General features: G+C 45.8%; 2 protein-coding genes across 5 annotated transcripts in view; both read right to left on the reverse strand.

Moving 5' to 3' along the window:
• Nucleotides 1-10759, reverse strand: part of TIAM2 (TIAM Rac1 associated GEF 2) — a 231630-nt gene extending 220871 nt beyond the window's left edge. The window contains exons 1-3 of one of the 3 annotated variants that reach the window (XM_044924054.2): nucleotides 10494-10759; nucleotides 10111-10290; nucleotides 7637-7780 (exon numbers count right to left, since the gene is read on the reverse strand). The gene's annotated coding sequence lies outside the window, so the exon portion shown is untranslated. The remainder of the gene's footprint in view (nucleotides 1-7636; nucleotides 7781-10110; nucleotides 10291-10493) is intronic. The other 2 variants (XM_044924055.2, XM_044924057.2) reach the window with 2 other exon arrangements.
• Nucleotides 1-19919, reverse strand: part of SCAF8 (SR-related CTD associated factor 8) — a 312229-nt gene that overhangs the window by 79054 nt on the left and 213256 nt on the right. The window contains exons 22-23 of one of the 2 annotated variants that reach the window (XR_003112095.3): nucleotides 18776-18967; nucleotides 14913-15338 (exon numbers count right to left, since the gene is read on the reverse strand). The gene's annotated coding sequence lies outside the window, so the exon portion shown is untranslated. Of the gene's footprint in view, nucleotides 1-14346; nucleotides 15339-18775; nucleotides 18968-19919 lie in introns of those variants that run through there. The other variant, XR_006639628.1, reaches the window with a different exon arrangement.

A 19919-nucleotide genomic window follows, 5' to 3' on the forward strand; every position in this document is an offset into this window, starting at 1 on the left:
AATGGACAAGAATTTGAGCAGACTGCGGGAAATACTGCAGGACAGGGAAGCCTGGCGTGCTGCAGCCCATGAGGTCGCAGAAAGTGGGATACGAATTAGCGGCTGAACAACTGCAACAAAATACACAAGCTAAGAAGTTGTTATTGCCTTTGCTAATTCCAAAAATTCAGAGGTTTAGTTTCCTTTCTCATGGAAAATCTAAAACATTTCCTGGCTTTTTGATGCAGTCTTCCTAGTAGGTCCTTCTAATTTTTAAGGACAGAGAAAAAGGCCTAAAGAATCTGGGAGGTAGACCTTGCTCTGCTTGCCATTCATTTCTTATGATGGGGAATTAAAGCAGGTCATTTAACTTTCCCAAAACAAGTTTCTCTTCGGAAACATGGGTTGAATTAGATTTCTAAAGGTTATTCTGTTCTAGAATGCTTACTGATACATAACAACTATGAAAGGAATACAGCACAATTTGTGATATGGGACCAACATTCTGAATATGCATATGTAAGTATAATCCTCATGACTGTATCACTACTATTTACATATTCTTTTAAAGTTTGTCATCTCTTCTATTCCACACAAATATAAATGTACTTTTACATTTTGAAATTATTGAAGAAATTTTAATGCACTCTATAAATGCTTATTGGAGAAGGAAATGGCAACCCACTCCAGTATTCTTGCCTGAAGAATCCCATGGACAGAGGAGCCTGGTGGGCTCCAGTCCAAGGGGTCACAAAAAGTCAGACATGACTGTAGCGACTTTGCACATAAATGTTTAAAGGTTTTTCTTTAGATAACAGGAAGATTGTATGGGTTGTTATTTAATGTTGACAATCAAATATGAATGTGCCCATCTATTTTCAGATTTACTCATTAACTGACTTGCTGAAAATTCCAAGTGCTGGCTGCCAGCTCTGTATATATCATTCAAGTTTTAGTGAATTTTCTAACTAATGAGATTTATCAAGCCATCAAAATTTAGCTTCTGTGACAGATAGCTTTTCAGAAAATGCCATATTGCAATGACATTCTCCTCTCAACACACACCAAAACTCCAGTCACACTGACATCCTTCTGGACTCAATTTCCTCACATATTTAGACTAACGGCCAAGGTAGAACTTATTACAGTTGGATTTAGTGACATCTTGAAATTTCTAAAGACAGGTCATCTAAAAATTCCAATTACATAGAAAACTGAAATGGAACTAAGCAAAACACTGCCTATTAGTATTTCTTAGAAAATGGCTTACTGAAAAGGCAAAAATGCTTCCTTGTTCATAGTTATTACAAAATATTTAGATGGGTCTATGTAGACCGAAATTTTCCCTACTACCTTTCATTATGAATATCTTATAATTAACACACTTACTATTAATGCTTATAATTAATATATTAACAAATTTTTTCTTTAGAGCCCTTGAGTTCCTTTCTAAAAATTTGTCTCCTTCGTTTAGTCACGTCATGTCCGACTCTTTGGCAACCCTATGGACACCAGGCTCCTCCTTTACCTGGGATTTTTCAGGCAAGAATACTGGAGTAGGTTGCCATTTCTCCCTCCAGGGGATCCATCTTCCTGACCCAGGGATCGAACCAGCAACTCCTACACTGGCAGGCAGGTCCTTTACCACTGAGCCACCATAATGCCTGGCAAACCACACATCGTAGATGCAATCTGAAATAAGTAAAACTGTACTGCATTTCTCTGTGGATAACCTCCAAATCTCTTGCCCAAGCAACCTTAGCAAAAACTAACCAACATGGTTAGGTACGCATAGCCTTATACAAGTCATGTCATATGAGAATCCTGCAGCAGAAAGATGTAGGGAAAGCATGGGTTCAGCTCTCCATGCTCCCTTTCCAAGTCAACTGTCCTAAGAAGGGCAGAGTTTGTCGAGGTACAATCAAAGAGCCACCAGCCACTGCTCGATGTGCTTCAATAACTGCACCTTCAATCTCCAAAATCATCATCTCAGAATGACTTTCAGGAACCTGCACTCCCAAAGCGGTATTTATACAAATTCAAGCTTGAGAACTCCTATCACTGTCTTTCTCCATCTGGAAGAGACAGTAACAAGACTTGACCATTCTCGCTAAAGTCTCTTCTGGCTTCTCTTCACAGTGGGTCCTACCCAGACTCAGCAGTGCCATCACTTATCAACATTCTCATATAGCTTCACCTTGACCCAGTGTATATACCTTCTACGTATATTCTACCTGGGCACTTTGTGCTACATCTATTCTACACGGCTGCTGCTGCTGCTGCTGCACTTGGTAACTTAATAAGTCGCTTCAGTCGTGTCCGACTGTGCGACCCCACAGAAAGCAGCCCACCAGGCTGCCCCGTCCCTGGGCTTCTCCAGGCAAGAACACTGGAGCAGGTCGCCATTTCCTTCTCCAATGCAGGAAAGTGAAAGTGAAGTTGCTCAGTCGTGTCCGACTCTTAGTGACCCCATGGACTGCAGCCCACCAGGCTCCTCCGTCCATGGGGTTTTCCAGGCAAGAGGACTGGAGTGGGTTAGCAATGTCTAATTACACATTCTGGATATACCAAGACGAACAGGTTCACAGATCTTGCCTTCCTTACTAGTGCAGGGTGATGGTTACCTGTCATCTAGAAAGGCCCAAATGCTAGTGAGCATAATAGCATAATATAAGGACTATTTTAAAATTTTTATACATTTTTCTTCTGCTTTCTTTTATCCTATCACGGCACAGAATCATTGAGTTTTGTAGCTGAAAGGATCTCAAAAAGTCATTTAGTCCAATGTGACTTCCCTGGCCACCAAAGTTGCAAATTAGGAAACAGAAACCCAGAGAGAATGTCCTGTTTTGTTCAAGATCACACAGCTATTTTTGGCAAAACTACCCAAAATGCAGAGCTCTTAAGTCTATCCAAAACCCAGAACCCCAGTTTTTTTTCAATATAGCATGATTATCACCTCTGACTGGACAATACAAGAATCATTCAAACAAACACATACAAGTATCTTTCAAAGTTAATCCTTGTTGCTTATCAGAATGGAGAAAAGTGAAGGCATTGATAAAAGTCATGTATGTTCCAGAACACTTCAAAAAGTAAACCTTATGGATTGATCACTTTTACATTATTAATAAGGACTCCAACTGAGAGGGGATTAAGGATGCAGATACACATACAACCACTGTTTGGCAACACAGCCATTCAGAAGATGAATTCCAAAAAGGGTGAGGACGGAGTGGTAACATTTCAAGAAAAGATGAGGTGTTAGGAAAAGGCCAGGGAGAGCCTCAGAAGGATGACATGTGAGGTGAGCCTGGGGCCTGGAGGAGACCAGTGCTCTCTAGTTATAACAACAGAATTCTGATACAGAAGACAGTTGTTTTTTTTTTTAAGTGAGCTGCTCTCGGGGGTTGGAAGTATACATAATGAAAGCATCCATTCTGTGGTGTTTCTCATCTTCCACATCTCATGTACAATGAAGTAACTTCCCCACATGACATGCAGTGCACTTCCCAGCGACAAGTTCAACAGACAGTCATGAAGGGAGAATTACAACCGATGACTACAGTTCCATAGAATGATTAGGATCTTCCAGAGGGGAAGTTCAAAAAGGAACCGTTTATGAGTAAATATCTCGGTTTCTGGTTTGGCTAACATTCATCAAGGTTTCATGCCTTCATATGGTAGGTACTGATCCCACAAGTTCAAATGCCACCAACACACTTGATAACTTAATTCATTTCAGCATATTCCAGATATGGTCCTCCTTGGTTTCTGTTTATATGTATAAACACTCTCTGAGAGCATAGTAAAATCCATTTTAAACCAGTCTCATGGCTAGCCATAGTGGTGAGGGTAAATATGACTATTATTCTATCAACCATCTCCTAGCACTTCCTCCTGAAGAGGAAAGTTCATGAGAGGAATTTGACACCTCCGCTGATAGAAGACACTGGCAATCACTGGAGAAAAATTTTATTTTCTCCTTGAAGAATCTAAGACCCTCCAATATTTAGCCAAGTTGCAAAATGAGTAAAAAGTGTATTCCAGACAAGAGTCTAGATTAATACACAGTATAATGATGTTGTTTCTATTGCACACTTAAGATGGAGAAAACTACTATTTTTTAGCACTTTATTATTGATAAAGTCCACTTAAAGAGTCAAATATTTGGCAAAGGATCATTCAACTTCATAATCATGGAACAATCTCAAACATGAAGAAATATGAGAATAATTTTAATGGACACTTCATGCATTCTATCAACCACCATTTAAGAATGGTCTTTAAGGCACCATGTTGGCTCTGGAAGAGGTACGAAAAGAAAGCAGGCCCTCCCCATGTGATGGAGAAGTCACCCACAACTAAATATCCCACAATGAACACCTCAACTGATACAGACCACATACAAAGTGCCTGGAAGCACAAGACAGAGTACATCATGCTCCGAGAAAAGGCTTTGCTGAATCTCAATGAATGATGCGGAATCATTGGCCAAACAGGGAAGAAGCATCAGAGGGAAGGACAGAGAGAGGAAAACCCATGGAAAACGAGTGGACTGTGAACTCCACTTTGCAGCCCAACTCACAGCTCCATGCTCACCATCCTTGTTTTACATCATTTGATAAAGCCGATCCCATCCACAAGGAAGGAAGAACTACCGCTTCCTGAACTTGCATCCTGGCAGGCGGGGTTCTAAGCACCCTACGTTAATTACTTCATCAATTTCTCAATTCTCCAAATAATCTTCTATGAAGAAAGCCCTGCTGTCACCTTCCTTGCACATGAAAATCCTAACACACAGAACACTTTTCACAAGACAAAAAGCTATTTTGAATTTAAAAAACAACAAAATGTTGCACAAAAATTCATCACCATAAAGACCCTTTAAAGGATTTTGGAAATCCTTAACTTTTACCAGTTTGAGAAGCTTTCCAAGCGTATTTACTATGCCATTTCCCAAACTATGGATGCCAAAATCCAAAATTCTAGTTTCTCACCCTATTCCCAATGCAAAAAGTCACTTAGTAGTGGGAACTCTTGAAGAACCATGTCCAAGAGACAAGCTCAGAAATGTAACCCGTGGATTTAAAAGAAACCTTGTAACCCAACACCACCGGCAACACAATGAAAGCTGCAGCCCAGATTCTGTTCCTCAATCTGCAAACCTCCTAACTGGAAACAAAGCAGACCCATTTCCAGCTGGACAGGACGCCCAGAGAGGAGCGGGCTGGATCCCAGACCAGACCAAGTCCAAGATAGGAAATACATTAAACGGTCCTGGCAAGGAAACTTCTTGGGCACCAGCCTGTGTCTACTGGCCTCAGTCTGTTGGGAGGGCTTCAGATAGGGCACTTTTTGTTCTTTCTTAAAACTCTGAACTCATAAAAGCTTTCAGATTCTACACTGTTTTTATTAGAAATCCTCGATTCCTTTACAATTACAGGCACGTGAACAGTTGAGAGAGGGCGGGCAAGAGGAAGGAACACATAGTCGGACAGCCAGGCTCAAATCTCAGCAGTGTGACTTCCTATGTGAACCTGGGTGAGGGGTCCCCCGCAGGCCCACAACCTTCTCCTCCTGCATTGCTGAGGCTGTGATGCGAGGTCTGTGATGGTTCTTAGCTGAATGCACTGCCCCCTGCACTCTTACCTGCCAAGTCCATCCCACCCCCTTCAAATCTCAGGACTCTGTCCCCTTGCGTGTTTCCACCACCTTACTCACACTGCCTGTGACTGATCATTTTTCTGCCAGTCTGGTTTTCTTAAATCCACTCGCCACACTTGCTTTTCCATCACTGCCTTTCTTTCCGATGTGCAGTTCTCTTACTGACCTTCAGAGACTAAAAATACTCAATACATTTTGTGCTTGTGTTAGTTGCTCAGTCATGTTCAGCTCTTTGTGACCCCCACAAACTCTAGCCTGCCAGGCTCCTCTGTCCAGGGAATTTTTCAGGCAAGAATACTGGGGTGAGTTGCCATTCCCTTCTCCAGGGTATCTTCCTGACCCAGGGATTGAACCCAGGTCTTCTGCATTGCAGGCAGATTCTTGACTGTCTGAGCCACCAGGGAATCCTAAACCCAAAGTAACCATTACTGTGTGCATCAGTGCTAAGTCTCCCAGTCGTTTCTGACTCTCTGCAACCCCACTGACTGTAGCCCACTAGGCTCCTCTTTCCATGGGGCTCTGGGCAAGAATACTGGGCGGGGTTGCCATGCCCTCCTCCAGGGGATCTTCCCAACTCAGGAATTTTGAACTCACATCTCTTACATCTCCCACATGGACAGGCTGGTTCTTTACCACTAGCGCCACCTGGGAAGCATTTCAGGGGTCACCAAATACTTATCTCATGTGGAGAGTAGTAGGGTAGCTGTTTAGGCTTCGGTTTCCTCCTCATTGCACAAGAGCCTTGCTGTTCTACTCGGAGGAATAAACTGGGTGATGGACAGAGAGAGCTCAGCACAGTGCCTGGGAAGCACTTCCTGCCATCAATTCTAACTCTTCTTACTCCTCATTGTTCCAAAGTTTGCAAAGTGGGTTCATATGTGTGAGCTCACTTGCCCCTGCTACCAACTCTGAGACTCAGGAGGTTCCAAAAAGAAACTGAGTTTGGTGATGTTCAAGGTTATCAGAAAGAAGGCTAGTTGGTGGACAGACCTACTGATTCCAAACCTTTACTTTTTCTACTGATGCCTCTTGGGTCAGGAGTTCTGGCTTCTTTTATAGAAAGCAATTCCTACCCATCTCCTCCATCAAGTTTATCCAACACTGTCACTGAATTTAAGAAACACAAACACATGGGCCAAATTCCACTATAATGGATTCCAAAGGACTTCAGTCTGTGCTATATCAAATAATTACTTTAAATAAGTAAGCTTTCAACTAGCTCGTCCCTTCATCATCCAGCAAACATGTATCACCTGCCTAACTTCAACAAGGCATTGTGTTTGGGGATGGGAATCCTCCCTTTCCCTGAGATATAATAATTAGTCTATGCCTTTAAGATTTCCCAACTGAAGCCAATACTGGAAGATATAGAAGCTCGAATACAAAGAGCACTTGAATCAATAAAGCAATGAACTAAGAGCCAGAAAATCTGAGCGCCTGTCTTGGCTGTGCCCCTAGCTGAGCTCTATGACCTGGGACAGGTTCCTAGTACTAACTTTCCTTACCTATAAAATGGGGAAACTGGTCCATATTATCTTTAAAGTTCTATGCAATGAATTCTAGAGATGCCAGGATTCTATATGATTATCAAGTTCTTTTGATATGTAATGGTCTATGATTTTATACAATTTTATAAATGTTGGTGAGATGATCCACATATTGACTTTAGCTTGAAAAATATCTCCAGATTGCCCACAAATGGTTAGAAGTTTTTAACAACACACAAATTTGGAGCATTTTTAAGAATCTTACAGCCAACTGAGTTTGCAAACTGCCCCACATACAAACTCCATTTTTTCGCATGTAAATTGCAACCCTAAATGCTGATCTCATTCGGAGAATTTAAATAAATCTGATTCAAAGCCTTTTTTCTTCCTTCTTTCAACTCTGTGATGTCACTTTAAGATGAATGTAGTGCTTACGTACAACACGGCACCTCATCCAATGTACTGACACATGTTCATGTGCGCCGAGCTCTTTATAGCCTTACTTTTAAGAGTCCTGTACTCTCTCTCTGCACATCATGATTAGATGGATACTTCTTGCCTTGAAAGGGAGTCAGTTGAGGCGGCCCACCACGTGCTGGCACACATCTTTGATGCCCACGTGTGAATTCATTCCCCCAGATTCTCCCCTGTAATCAAGGAGAAGACTTCTAAGAATCACTTGAACAGCCAGACATAAGAGCAAACCAAAGCCCATTCCTATATCCTGACTTATATGAGAAATCTGCCCCCAAACTCCCGCTTCCTAGATGTCTGTAGAGATGCTTTCTTTTCTCTCATTTAAGGAGACTTAACTGAGCTCCTAGTCAGTCTCCATGGTGGGTGCTGAGTTTAGTAGCGGAGAGAGGGTGAAGCAGGGCCACAGCTAGCCCACCCTGGACCTTCAGGTAAATTAAAGAAAGTGGCTTCTTCCAGTGGAGAGGCGGGCACCAGGGGCTTGGGAAGTGGAATGCAAATTGGATTTCAGCCTCCACATGCCCATTGGACAGGATGACCTCGTACAGTGAACAACTCACACAATTTTACAAAATCACTTCCCTGTTGGTTCAGACAGTAAAGAATCTGCCTGCAATGCAAGAGACCTGGGTTCGATCCCTGGGTCAGGAAGACCCCTAGAGTAGGAAATGGCAACCCACTCCAGTATTCTTGCCTGGAGAATTCCATGGACAGAGGAGCCTGAGAGGCTACAGTTAATGAGGTTGCAAAGAGTCAGACACAACTGAGCAGCTAACATGCATGCACACGTGCGTGGCCAGTGGTGTCACAAAAAACAAGCTGTTCTAATAGCGATACTGACTACTAGAGAAGAAAGAGCTTAACTGCCCAGCGAGGAGGAGGGAGGACAGCCTGCCCGAGAAGGGATGTGACTGACACATGACGGACGTGTGGGTAATCAACAGATGGATGAATGGAGTATAAACAGAATGCTCATTCATTCCAGACAGTGGTCTGGAAACGACAACTTGGAAGGCGTCTGATGAGTCTGTGTGTGGGTATAAGGGGAGAGGGAGGGAGAGAGAGAGGTGGGGGGGGGGGAGGGGTGTGTGTGTGTGTGTGTGTGTGTGTGTGTGTGTGTGTGTGTGTTGATGAAGCATCTTATACATAGGCAAATTAAGGTGCTGAAATTGATTCTGACACCATTAGGGGCTCCTTTTGCCACTGTACATAATAAACTCTTCGATTATACCTTGCCCTGTTTTTAACATTTACCAATCACAAGGTAATTAGGGACTCTGATTCCAAAGTAATAAGTTTCATCCTATAAACTGAACAGGTAAAGGTCAATGGAAAAGAAGTTTGCTTTTAGAACTGCACCAATCTTAATACTACATTTTTAGAACATAAAAAAAACCTCAAAGAACACCAATGTTTTTTAAGTGTGTATGTACACAAGATCTATTGGTTATGCTCAAATGATAAGACCAGAAATTGAAATTTTATTGAGAGCCTAGGGCTGAAATATTTATAGCATATGGTCTGCACCTGTAAGACTAGGAAGACTTAAGGACTTATTAGCCACCCTCCAGCTTCAATCTATCTGAGAGGGATTGGAGATAACCAGGTGCTGTCGGTTAAAATAATTTTGTCAGCGGCCTTTGAGGAAGGGGAGGTAGAACGGATTGAATGAGCATGAGAAGAGAACCCCAAGACCTTGGCCACGTGGTGAATAAAGGTCTTATCGCGACCCAAGGCTGCGTAGATTACAACGGTCACCAGGCAGCCTCTCCCGGGGCCTCCGCAGAGGCAACGCGAAGGGAATGATCTTCAGGACCAAGCCGACTCCCCTCCCCCCAGTTAAGTAAAGTTACCCCACTTTGCTATTTTAAAAAGTTAAGCACAGGGAAGCTCAACATATTAAGTTTCACTGTGTCTTAAAGAGAAACGACCCCGGTGCAATCGTACCCCCCTCACCTTTGCGGCGGCGGCCCGGCCGTCAATTGTTGGAAGAATGGCCTCTTTTCTTTCCAAACTGTTTTTGGTAAATATGATCCGTTTGCGACACGACGTGTCGGTTTTCCCAGAAACTTGGCACCTGGGCCCCTAGGAGCGGAGCCGGGCGGGGGCGCGGCGGCGGGACTCCCGCCCTTCCGCCCGGCGGCCCCGGGGCTCGGGGGACCCTGAGTTCGGAGATCCGAGCCGTGGGCGCGGGGGGCCCTCTCCCAGGACCTTCCGGGCGCTGGGCCGCCTCACCCCCGAGGCCCCGACGCCCTACGGCGGGGGTTGGGAAAGCGTTTCCTCCGCGCCGCCAGCCTGCGCGGGGTCCCGGGCGCGCCAGGGCGCCGCTCCCGGTGCTCCGGGCACCGCCGGCTGGGCGACCGCAGCCGCCACCCTGGGCTCCCTGCCCGGGGCAGACGGAGGAGGGCGCGGGGAACAAAGCCGAGGCGGTGGGCCGCCCGCCCCGAGCCCCGGGCCGCGGTGGTCTGGATTCGCCCCCACCCCTCCCCATCACCCCCCTTACCTGGGTGGAGAGCCCGACACCCGCCCGGGCCCCCGATCGGCGACACGGCCGTTCCCCCGGGGTCCCGTGTGCGCGCGGGGCGGCGCCAGCCGAGTTGGAGAAGTTGCCGGGGTCACTTCGTCCACGCGCGGGCGCTCAGCCTCCGGCGGCCGCGACTACCCCTCGCCCCGCGCGCAGCGCCTTTGGTGGCGAGAGGAGCCGCACCTTCCTCCGGGGCCGCTGGGCCCGCCTCCTCCCCGCCCCCGCCGCCCAGCCCAGCCCAGCCCACCCCCCACCATCTCCCCAGCAAAAGCCCCCACCTCAGCCCCAGGCCGGCGCGCATCCGCAACTGCTCCCACCAAACCAGCCCCCCGACCCTCCCTCACCCGCTCCCGCCCCCGTACCTCGCGATCGCCTACTGCCCTTTCTTTCTAGGACGTCCCCAACTAATCAACAGCGAGAACTCCGCGAGCTTCGAGTAAGCGCCTTCCTGTGAACTCGGTGCTCTGCCTGCTCGGAGGATGCGAAGCGTTAAGATCCAGTTCCTTCCCCATAGAGCCAAGAGAGGGAAAGTGCTAACTTGGGTACCACTGAGGGCAGGAGCAGGCGGTATCCGAAGCCCCGTGCAGACAGGAGAGACTGCTAGTCTCCTAACCTTCCCAAAAGAGCGAAAGGGAGGAGCCGGGGGTGGGGTGGGGTGGGGGTGTTCAGGAGAATTCGGACCTTCCAGGTGAAAGCTGTAGAGTTTATTAGAGAAACCTGAGGAATCCAGAGGGCCGGGGTGATGGAGAGGGGGTAGGACGCTCGGGAGAACCAGAAATGAAGGCTGCGTTGCCATGATCGGTGTCTCTGCCTTTACAAAGGCTCTCCCGGAGGGAGAAGGAAGGGGGAAGATTTAGTCCTTGTGCTAGTGTGGGTCCTTCAAAAAGCATGCACCAAGGCAGGGGTAGATAACTGAAGGATTTGCTTAAGGGAGATGGCGGTGGGATCCTGGAGAGGCAGGCGTCCTGCAAGTCTGACCCCAGTTAAGGAGACAGCAGCAACCGTCCTGACCTCCTGGCAGCCTCCGGAAGATTGTGGGCGTCCTACGTCCAAAGTGACCCATCCCAGGGGGCCCAGTTCTCCTTGGCACCCACCTGCCTTAGCACCCGTGTCTCCACCAGTGGTTAGCTGGGAGCAGGCAGACAAGAAGTGTGGCTTTGTGCACAAACCCAGACATGAATTTCAGGGCACACCAGCCAGGGCCCTTCCTCAGTTAAACTCCAGAAAGCTGGAGAGGGTCTGAGATCTTCAAGGAAGCTTCTGCCAGCTGGCGCCAGGCTAAAAGACAGGTGGAAGCAACCTTCCCACACACAGCTGCAACTTTTAAATGAGGTCCCAAGGATTTGCTGCTCTCAGACACACCTGGCTGTCCATTTTCGACTGCCACAGGCTCTGCTCACATGGACCCGTCTTCCCTGCATGGACCCTCCCTGGTCCTGTCTCCACTGGGGCTCACGTGACTCTGCCCGGGGAAACATCTCCCACCCCACTCACTCTCCAGTTCCCAACTCAAGCATCACCTTAGCACAGGCCTACCACCCTGGGATCTTGTGTCATGTTGTTTCACACTTTTTCCAAAAAAATTTTTTTTCTGATTATTGCAGAATTGGGAAAGTACATGTAACCCAAATGTCTCCAACTCCTCCCCACAACCCCCCTTCAAGAGATACCTTCCCAGGATAATGAGAGTCTGAGCCCCAACCTATGTGTTCCAGTCTGGGTCTAATCAGGAAAGAGAAGCCACACAGTAATTAAGCAGTAGAAGTTTAATATAAAGAATTAATGGGACTTCCATGGTGGTCCAGTGGCTAAGACTGTGTTCTCAATGCAGGGGGCCCAGGTTCGATCCCCCGTCAGGGAACTAGAGCCCACATGCCAAATGAAGCATGCGCATACCACAACTAAAGGTCCTGTGCAGGCTAATAAATAATAGGAAAAGCAGATTATTAACTATATGACAGGATTTGGAGCAATGAAGGGTTGACTAGTTAGAAGTAAAGAGAACTCAGAATAGGGACAGCAGATACAAATATTTTCTTAGGCAGCCACAACCCATGGGACTGTGATAGAGCCTTCCTCTATCCCAGCCTGAGCCCAGACCCTGTTGGGGAGAAGGTGGCTCTGGCTCACCAAGTGCAGGGAAATCACTGTGGTCTCATGCCAGTGGAACTTGCTGGAAATCCACCCCCTAAAACTTCCTGAATATCGACCCCCTTGGGTGTGGGGAAGCTGTTCAAAAGGAAGTGTCTTATGGAAAAGCACTTCCCTGCAAAAACTACCCAAAAGAGGTGTCAGAAGGAGCCAGTGGTCACTGGATGCCACCTGGCGCTGCAGAACCCTGGTACTGCAGGAACCAGTCGAGAGAGGTCACAGCAACCAACAGGCAGAGTTGTGCCCTCTCACAAGGCCTCCCCGACGCCCTGCACTGATAACGCTAAACCACAAGCCAGCTGACAGAGAAAGTTTCGCAAAAGGCCCAGACCCCTTTTTGCAAAGAAGGCGAAAAGGGTAAATTTGGAGCTGACAGTGACGGGCATACTATGTAACCTCAGCAGAGTCCAGGCGTTGTCTGGTTTCTCCTCCCCACACATGCCCACACGTTCCCGGTGGCCACTGTTATCTCTCCGAATCCCACCCTACTGCCCTTTCTCCCCTCCACCTGCCATTTTGTTCCTGACTCCCACTCCCTCCGCTGCAAGTTGGCTCAGCATTTTCTCCTATGGCTTTACAAGGGGGAGGCCAGCTTCCTCGCCCAGCTTCTCACACCACAGCTGTGACCACATTGAGAGGGTCAACAAAATTGAACAGACATTTTGGGGCAACAGAAAGGGAATTGCAGAAGGGGAAAATAAAAGAGCTGAAACCAACTAATGATCCCAAAGATGTGAAACCATCCAGAGCATCTCCCTCCTGAGCCCAAACCCCCCCAACAGGACCTCCAGCAGAATCCAGGCTGCAATGCTGTCAGGGCCTAGTGAGAGAGGTCTCAATCTTAGTCCCACTCCATTCAGTAAAAAAATAATCAATCTGCGGAGATGAAGCTCTGTCTGTAGTAAAGGTGAGCATTCACATCATTAGGGAGAGAAATTTTACCCTCCAGGACTAAAACTTGCTCAGTTATTAATCCATTTATGGAGACTTTTAATCCATTCATGGGGAATTTACTCAGCATTTGGCCCTGTAGCAGGTCGTGGGTATATAATCAATGTCATCGTTACAATGTGAGGGAGATGCATAGTAAATAAATCATTCTACAAACACTGCTTTTTGTGTCTCTGCGAAGATGCAGAGCATAGAATAATGAGTTAATCCAGCTCTAAGGGACGACCGAGTTGGCTCCATCAATCCAGGTGAAGGGAGCGGTTAATTTGAAGCTCTGAGGTGGGACAGAGCTGAGCCCGTTGGAAAGGAAGGGAGAACGGACAGAACCAGTTCAGTTCAGTTCAGTCGCTCAGACGTGTCCGACTCTTTGCAACCCCATGAATGGCAGCACGCCAGGCCTCCCTGTCCATCACCAACTCCCGGAGTCCACTCAGACTCACATCCATCGAGTCAGTGATGCCATCCAGCCATCTATCTCATCCTCTGTCGTCCCCTTCTCCTCCTGCCCCCAATCCCTCCCAGCATCAGAGTCTTTTCCGATGCATGAGGTGGCTAAAGAAAGAACAACCAGAGAGGAGGCCAGAGAAGAGCCAGTCACGCATGCTCTTGTAGGCATGTGAAGAATTTTGGATTTTATCCTTAGAACAATGAGAACCTTCTGAAGGTTTTAAGCACCAGTGTAGCTGGAGGGTGGAGGGTGGGGCGGCGGGTGGAGAAGAAATTGGAGGAAGAGCATGTGGAGAATATATGAGACTAGTGTTCAGAACAGTTTGGACCTGGAGACGAAGACAGAGAACTAACTGGCCGGGAGAAAGAAGGTCTAACCCAGAGCTTGGCTGAGATTCCGCTGGGAAAGACTGGGCAGAGACAGGACTCTCGTGAGATAAAGTGCAATCAGCAAAGAAAGCTGAGGGGAAAGAGCCAGGGGCCTGGGAGACCATCAGGAAGTTATCATCTTCGATAAGAAGCAAGATCACTTCCCTTTAGAAATACCAAAGGCCCAATTAAAGCAAATCTACCTACTCCCAAAGAAGTATTCAAACTGAATCCCCGCAAAGAACAGAACGGCCTGGTTTTAAAAAAGAGGCAAGCCCCAGTATTCTCAGTGTCCACTCATATCATCCCCACCAAGATGCTTCAGTTATAGCATCCAAGAATTTACTAGAAAGTTAAAAATATTAGCTATAACCCCACTCCCTAGGAAAAAGAAAACTCTTCTGTCATATTCTTTTGCAGACTTTTCATACTTAAATTACTCAAACCTAATTTTCTTGGAGGGATCAACCCAATTCATCTTTTTACCCCCAGTGATTTTGTATGTTTTCTGGCACCTAAAGGGTGTCTAGCAGTGTTCGCAGAATTGAAATTTGTTGCCAGAATCTTTCATTGGACTTTCTGGTAGAAACAATGAGTGGACAGCTCCAACAAACAAGTCATCCTTCCCCTGTTCTATGTCAGAAAGAGTTTTCTTAAAACACCTTTCTAGCTTTTGGAACTTTTCTGTGTGTTTTGGAAGTTGCGGTTTTTTGTTCTCTTTTCTCCCTTTCCCAGAACTTAAGGGAAGAGAGTCTTCTTTGCCAAGTAAACTCTCCGCCTCAGCCTGGGCCCCGCTGGTTACAGAAATGACATTAGACACACACACAATGGTAATACCACTCAAGAACGGCTGCATTTAATACCTGTCTCCACGGAGCTCAAATTCACTTTTACGGCCTGTTTGTGGGCAGAAGGAGGATTCGAGCGATGGTTACTTCCTCTAAGAGCTTTGCTATTGCTTCATGCCCCGAATTAACAGGCTCCATGCAGCCTCCCTTCCCAGCGCCCAGGCATCCAGTAAACAAAGACCACACTGACTCCAGCCCAGCGTCTCCGCACCGCAGGCAGTGCTGCCAGTAGGTCAGGCTGACTTTGGAAAAGTCGAGGTTTCCCAGGGCAGGGGGTCGGGGGTGGGGGGGTGAGGAGTGCGGGGCCGGGGGTAGGGGTTGGGTAGCCTTTTCAAGGGAGGCTGCAGCCTTGCTTTCTGAAGATCACTGGCCCAATGCAAATAGTTTCTTTCAGCCGTTCCAGGAGCTTGCACGAGCCACTTCACAGCACTTTTCCAACTCCTGAAAGAAAGAAGGCATTAGGCCTGATTACAATCCCCAAAAGCTGTGTGTACTCTGATAATCTGGATCCACCCTGCGCTGCCTGCAACCCAGCTGCATGTGCGTCTGATGTGGAGTGCGGCGGGGCGGCACACCCGCTCACGCCGGTGATGGACTTTTCTTTCTCTTGGATTCATCTGACCCATTTTTTTCTTCCCACTGACAAGTAAGTGTAGACCGGAACTAATTTATTCTTGAAAGAAAAAAATGATAAGATTACTTTGTTAAAAAACAAAAGGTAATTTTAGTACCCCATAATAAAAGGTCAATGCTTGTTTAGAAGGTTGCTCAAGATGCCAGGTCTAAAAAAACACATTTAATCCTGCAGAGAATCTGTCTTGGCCAGGGCTGACGCTGTCTCTGCTATAGCCCTGAGATGGAAAGCATCTCCCCGCATCCCCAAAGAGGAGACAGAGGTCCTCGGAGCTCCCTGGAAAGCACGCTACTCCTACATTTGTGAGTGAGCTTTGAGCGGATCAGCCCAAGTTACCAACGCCCTGGTCTGGCTTCTGTGTAACTTACATGTGGACAATCTCCAAGACCAGTGAAAGACTTTAAATCTTGGGCTTCACCCTCAAAAGACATACACTTGGGAAAAAAAATGCCTGTGATATTGACTGTTTTTGTTGTTGTTGCTTTGGGTTTTGTCTTGTTCTCTTGGCCCAGTGGTGCAGCATGCAGGATCTGAGTTCCCTTACCAGGGATCAAACCCATGCCATCTGCAGTAGAAGGATGGAACTGTAACCCCCGGACCACCAGGGAATTCCCTGATTGTTCTACGTTGATAAAACTCATGTTATTGTAAGTTTGTTTCATTTTCCATAACTTATGAAATCTGATAAGCATATCCAAAAATGTAAAAACATTTTCTGAATCAACATAAAATATCAATTTTAATGCTTATATACCTTAAAGAGGTCCAGTCAATTCTTGAGTGACAGATGGTTATGTAGCCAGCCTTTATTTTCACTGGAGCCCTCAGCCAAGGAAATGTGTTTGCTGAACCCATAAACTTTCCATGAAATGCAAGACATACAAAACAAGAGCACGCCTTTTCTCTCAAGTTCCCCTTTATGGCCCTGAGTTCCATGTTTTCAATTCCCTCGTCCCATTAAACTTGTTCTTGGACTTCGTCGCAGGATCTCTAGTTGGACTCTTCCTGAATTCCTTGTACTTCCTCCCAGCCCTGTTCACTATGTTGGGTCATTTCCATTTGCCCCTCAACAGCACTGTCTTTGTAACTTTCTGTTATATAAGTGCCACTTATTATTATTATTATTATTGAAAGTATTCGGGGTTTGGAGTTTGGATGTCACAGTTCTAAGTGAGTTGGAAGGGAGGAAAAACAGATCAACTTCCGTTCACGGGTTAAGACAATTTAAGCCACGTCTGAAGTTGAGGGTTGTTGGCATGGAGCCATCTGGTATATGGACAAGATCTTCACATGGGAAGTGAGTTTTGAACTTAAACTATGTAGAGAATGGATTTCCATCATTATGTTAGAACTAGCAGCTTTCTCCTCATAAGTGGAGCTATGAAATCCATTTAGGTATACAGGTGTGGTGGTGGTGTTTATTGTTTAGTCACTAAGTCATATCCAACACTTTTGCAACCCCATGGACTGTGGCACGCCAGGCTCCTCTGTCCATGAGACTTCCCAGGCAAGAGTGGGTTGCCATGCCCTTCTCCAGGGGATCTTCCTGACTCAGGGATCAAACCCAGGTCTCCTGTACTAACAGGTGGGTTCTTTACCACTTGAGCCTGGGAAGCCCATACCTGTGAGTAGTGAGAATAAATCACATTAACTGTTATGTTACTAAAAGTTACTATTTGATGATGATATATAATTTGTTACTAAAAGTTACTATTTGACAATGATATATAATTTGTGGGTTTCAGTTTCAAAGCTAGGGTATTAAATGAGCTAAAATCTGACCTTGAGCTCAGATTTACATGTTTGCCAACTTCTCCTTGGTCCAATATATCTCAACAGGAAGAAAAAGAAAGTCTTAGGGTATCCTGTAGCAACTATAGTAAATGTTTTTCAAATGCACTCTATACACTGCATACTTACACACATATGAAATAAACATATGGGCATGCCAATACATATAGACAATTTGATTCTTTTAAACAGCTTCATTCCAATGCGTTTTTAAAAAGAAATTTACAAACTTTAGTAATAGAATGAGGAAATTATGTCATGCAGAAAAACATCTGCCTTTTGTCTAGCACATTATATAAATACTTATTAAATTAACAGACACATAAATTAATAAATCTTTATTATTTAACTGGGACAATAATACCCTGACTTCATGGCTACTGTTTGGTTTTTCACCCAAACTTTCTCATTAGAAAGGTTAAATAAGCCATAAGCTTTAAAATCCACACACCAGGCTTTTAAATCAGATATACTTTTTGATAGGACTATATATAACCTTTCTATAACAAGTTAGGTCTGTATTTTTATAGTGTAAAGAATACATCTCCATAAAAAAAATTTTTTTTTTTTTTAAATCATTTTGGCACTGCAGTGTTCTCTTCTAGATTTTAAAACTCCCACCACCATCTGCAGTGGTTCCCCAAAGTTACAGGATTAATGGTCTTTTCCCTGCAATTGGGTTAAGAGTTTTAAAAACATTCCTATTTTACCATTTTTTTTTAAAGGAGAAGAAAGAAAAAAAAAGAACTTTGTTGTTGTCTACTCTTCATGCTTCGGGAATACTCTGCTCACTCCCACCTTCCTTCCCCCTCTCCCAACAAGGGATGGGAACTCTGTTTGCATATTTTATTATTATTTCACATCATTGGAATGAGAGTCTCGGCAAACACACTTTCTCTTGTGGAATTCCCTAATAAAAACAGACAGCTTGTTTTGAACAAGCAGCCTCTGGAACAGGAGAAGCAGCAGAAGCTGGTGCAGGAGCTGACTGGGTTTTTCCTCTTGCCTCACAGATGTCTTTATCATCTGAATATACACTCCCAGCCCCCAGGGCCATGAGAGAACTTACAAAGCAAGTTTTCAAAAATATTTATTATTTATTTGGCTATGCTGGGTCTTAGTTGTGGCATGTGGGATCTAGTTCCCTGACCAGGGATCGAACCCGAGTCCCCTGCATTGGGAGCATGGAGTCTTAGCCACAGGACCACTAGGGAAGTCCGTATAAAGCAATTTTGGATTCTTTGAAATAGAGGGACTTAATTTGTCACATGGTTTCGACAATTTCTTGCTTCAAGTACCATTTCCTACAACAGGATAGCATCAATTTGTGCAGAGTCCTACATGGACCTGAAATTTAACTGAGAAAGGCACCCAGTCCTGACGACTCTTGTTAACCAGCAGTGTTCTCGTGGCTACCAGCTTGCAGAGAAACCCAAGGACATGCCAGATTTACCTCCTCCAGGAGGAAGTGGTTGAGAAATCCATCTTCTTTTCACGATGATGAGGGAATGAGAAACACGCTGTCCTGAAGAAGTACTAGGGGGACTTCTGTGTCTGCCCAGCATCATTCCAAGGGCACGGTGAACACAGCAGTGATCGACGGCAGCGGTGGAGACCTGCTGTCAGCTTATCTGTCTACCAGCTCCTGTGAAAGCAAGCCAAAGAACAAGCCATTAGTCTACGAGCCATTCACGAACTCCTTTCTGTTTTGAAAATGTAGTTCATGCTTTCTAATTGTCATTATTATGACATGGATGAGGCTTCCCTCATAGCTTAGTCAGTAAAGAATCTGCCTGCAATGCAGGAGACCGGGGTTCAATTCCTAGGTTGGGAAGATCCCCTGGAGAAGGAAATGGCAGCCCACTCCAGTATTCTTGCCTGGAGAACCCCATAGACAGAGGAGTCTGGCAGGCTACAGTCCATGGGGTCGCAAGAGTCGGACACGACTTAGAGACTAAACCATCAACCATGACATGAATGCTCATTGAATGTTGGCTCTTAATGATTACAATGACCTTGTCCTTGGGCATATTGGAAGCAGGACATGGCCTTCCTCATTCCATCCTCATCTCTTCCCAATCCCAGGACAGAAATCACACAATCAACAATGGTCATCTCTTGCTAAGAACTTAAGCTGTAAACTTTCTCGGGAGATATTTGTACTTTAATTGTAAACCTAATGATGCCTTCAAGAAGCAGAGGAATGATGCTACCCAATGGATTTCAGACACTCGTAGAAGCAAGGAGGCAATCTGACTGAGGAGACCTCCCTGGAGCTCTTTAATGCCCTCAACAGGTCCACCCTGATGGTACACATTTATATGAGGAAACACTGTAGCTCTCACTAATTCCTTTCCTGGTGAGACCTTGACCTGAGCTGTTTTTTAACTGCAAAGTACACTTGGTGGTAAACTGGATCTATTTCCTCAGTTGCTGTGAATTCTGACTCAAGCCAATTCAGTCTAGCTTAATGAAACAAGAACCAGGAAAGCAAAAGCTTTCTGGCAGTTGCCTTATGTACTGATGTGGAGCTTGGGCCTCCCTGGTGGCTCAGCTGGTAAAGAATTCGCTTGCAATGCAGGAGACCTGGGTTTGAT

Source organism: Bubalus bubalis, chromosome 10 (genome assembly GCF_019923935.1).
Source record: "Bubalus bubalis isolate 160015118507 breed Murrah chromosome 10, NDDB_SH_1, whole genome shotgun sequence".
NCBI lineage: Eukaryota > Metazoa > Chordata > Mammalia > Artiodactyla > Bovidae > Bubalus > Bubalus bubalis.